Raw genomic sequence first — 2,664 nt, forward strand, 5'->3', positions numbered from 1 at the left:
CGCCGCGGCGCCGCGCGTGACGCCGCACGCGCCGCCGCCTCCCCCTCCTCTGCCGCCGCCCGCTCCCCGCCTTCCCGGCCGGCCCGGAGGCTGCAGCTGAAAGCCGATCCGGCTGAGCTCATCCCTGAAGGCCACTAATCCAATAGCCGCGGAAGGCGCGGCCGCCGGGAACGCCCCTTCCCCCACCATCCCGCGCCCCGGCCCGTCCCAGCTCCGGCCGCTGCCGGCGCCGCCACCTTCCAGAGGCCACCAGCTGGCGGGAGAGGGAAGTGGAGCCCGCGCCGGCTCCCCTGTGCCGAGTCGGCCTCGCGGTCGCCATTCACCCTCCCGCTCGCCCGCGCACTCCCTCCCTCCAGCACTCATTCATGCGCGCGGGTCCTCCCCCATTCATTCAAGCGCGCCAAGATCACCAGGGTGGGTGCCCCTGAGTGGGAGGAGACACCCAGAGTCAATCGCAGCTTTGGAGTCTTTACCCCAAGCATGTGGAAATAGCAGGGAAGGAGAATGGTTTACTATCCTCTTCCTCAGAAACACGTCCGCACTTTTTTATTTTTAAAGATCAAGCTCCAGCTGATCTCTTAAAGTCTAATTTCATACTGCACTTGTTTCACGGAGCCTTCCCGGCCCTCCCTAGGCTCAGGAAATTGGGTCTCTTCTCAGCGGGCTACCATCGCTGACGGTGGCCCGCAGCTCAGCGAGCTTGAGCTGAGAGATAAGGGAGAGGGCGTGGCCAGAGCGGAGGCGGAGAGGGTGCTTCTAGCATATGTGCTTCTTTGGGAAAATCGAAAGTTCCTGTATGGGGCCCCTCATCTGTGCTCTCAGAGTTGACTTCAGTTCCGTTCCACAGTCGTTTGGTCTGACCTCAGCCCTCTCTGTGCCAAGCACCAAAAAGCCTAGCTGCAGAATTCCCATTTCATCTGGGACACCGACAAATAAAGACAATCCAACCCGGTGAGGGAAATACTTTGATGGAGGCGGCAGCCCTCCTTTCCCAGACTGGTAAGGGCAATCTAGGAATGCTCCTTAGTGGAGGTGGCTACACGAATTAGCTCCTGGCTGCAGAGGGACAGGGAAGTACCTACCACAGCAAAGAGCCTATGGTATAACTGGAGTGTGAGCAGAGGTGGTGAAATGAAGCTGGAGGGACAGACAGTGGCGAGGGTCTTGGGGGCCATCTCAAGAGTTTGGCCTTTCCCCAAGATCAGTTGGGGAAACCTTTAACCAGGGTAGTGACATTGTCAGATTTGCATTTAAGAAAGATCTCTCAGCAGCAGAATGAATGGATGGAGAAAACGAACTTGGAAGTTACTGAAATAGTCCAAGCAAAAGATGATGCTTCATAAACCAGGGCAGTCACTATGAGGTAGCAAAAGGGTGTATTGATCAAGTATTTGTTGCACTCATTCTACTGTTTGTTTTGTCATTGGATTTGTCTATCTCCCTCCTAACACTGTGAACCTTCCTTCCCAGAGGCAAGTATCTGTGTTTTATACATCCCTGGATCCCCTGTGCCCAGCACAGAACAGATGCTGAGTAAATGTGGTTGAACTGACCTGAGTGGCAGTTCTGACCTCCCTTCACACTTACTGTATTTCCAGGGACCTCCACAGCAGTCCTTCCTCACCCTTATCAGGAAGCTCCTGGAGCATCTATCTACTTAGCAAGCTACTGTGGGGGCGATGGACATAGTTGGGGAACAAGAAAAGAACATTTGAGGAAAGAAGATCAGAAGCAAAAGTGAGTTTAAAGGCTTTCAAGCTCATAGTTTCTCCACCTGGACCCAAACTATCTGGCTGAAGGGGTACATGAGGGGATGCCCGTGGCTTCCCCTCCACTGGGAAACATCATAGCAGCTTCAAAGAAAAAGTGGGAAGGGAGAAATGGCCAAAATTTGAGAAACTACCTCCTCCTTCCCTTGGGGGCTCCAGATAGGTTCACCACATGGCCCCTCCAAATGAGACTATGCCTCAGGCACAAAGGAGTGGCCACAACAGCACCTCAGTTGTCCCTAGAGGCCCCAAAGTACTCCAGCCCATAGATATCAGGGGAACAACTTGTCATTTTGGAAGAAGCCAGGATATTCTGGTTATGAAAAAACTTCAGATTGAGACGAGCAGCCTCTAAGATTAGGTTATTAAAAAACTGTGACTTCTGTTTTAAGCATATTCTCTCTCTCTCTCTCTCTCTCTCTCTCTCTCTCTCTCTCTCTCTCTCTCTCTTTCTCCCTCTCCCTCTCTCTCCTTTCCTCTCCCTCCCTCTCTCTCCTTTTTTTTTTCTCTCTCTCTCCCTTACTCTCTTTTGGAATCACCTCAATGGAGAGAAGCCAGCTGCCAGGTCCTGAGACAGCCTTGTGGAGTGGTCCATGTGGTGGGGGACTGAGGCCTGCCAACAACCATGTGAGTGAACTTAGAAGTGGATCCCCGCCCCACAGCCAAGCCTTCATATGAGACTGCAACCCTATCTGACATCTTGACTGTGATTTCATGAGAGACCTTGAATCACAGATACTCAACCAGGCTGACACAGAAACTGTAAGAGAGTAGATGTTTGTTGTCATAAGCTGCTAAACTTTGGGATAATTTGTTGTGCAGCACTAGATAACTAATACAACATGTTCTTAACTGTCCGAGGATGTTTCAAAAAATAAACCATCGAAGAACTATC

This window comes from Pteropus alecto, unplaced genomic scaffold (genome assembly GCF_000325575.1).
Source record: "Pteropus alecto unplaced genomic scaffold, ASM32557v1 scaffold92, whole genome shotgun sequence".
NCBI classification, from domain to species: domain Eukaryota; kingdom Metazoa; phylum Chordata; class Mammalia; order Chiroptera; family Pteropodidae; genus Pteropus; species Pteropus alecto.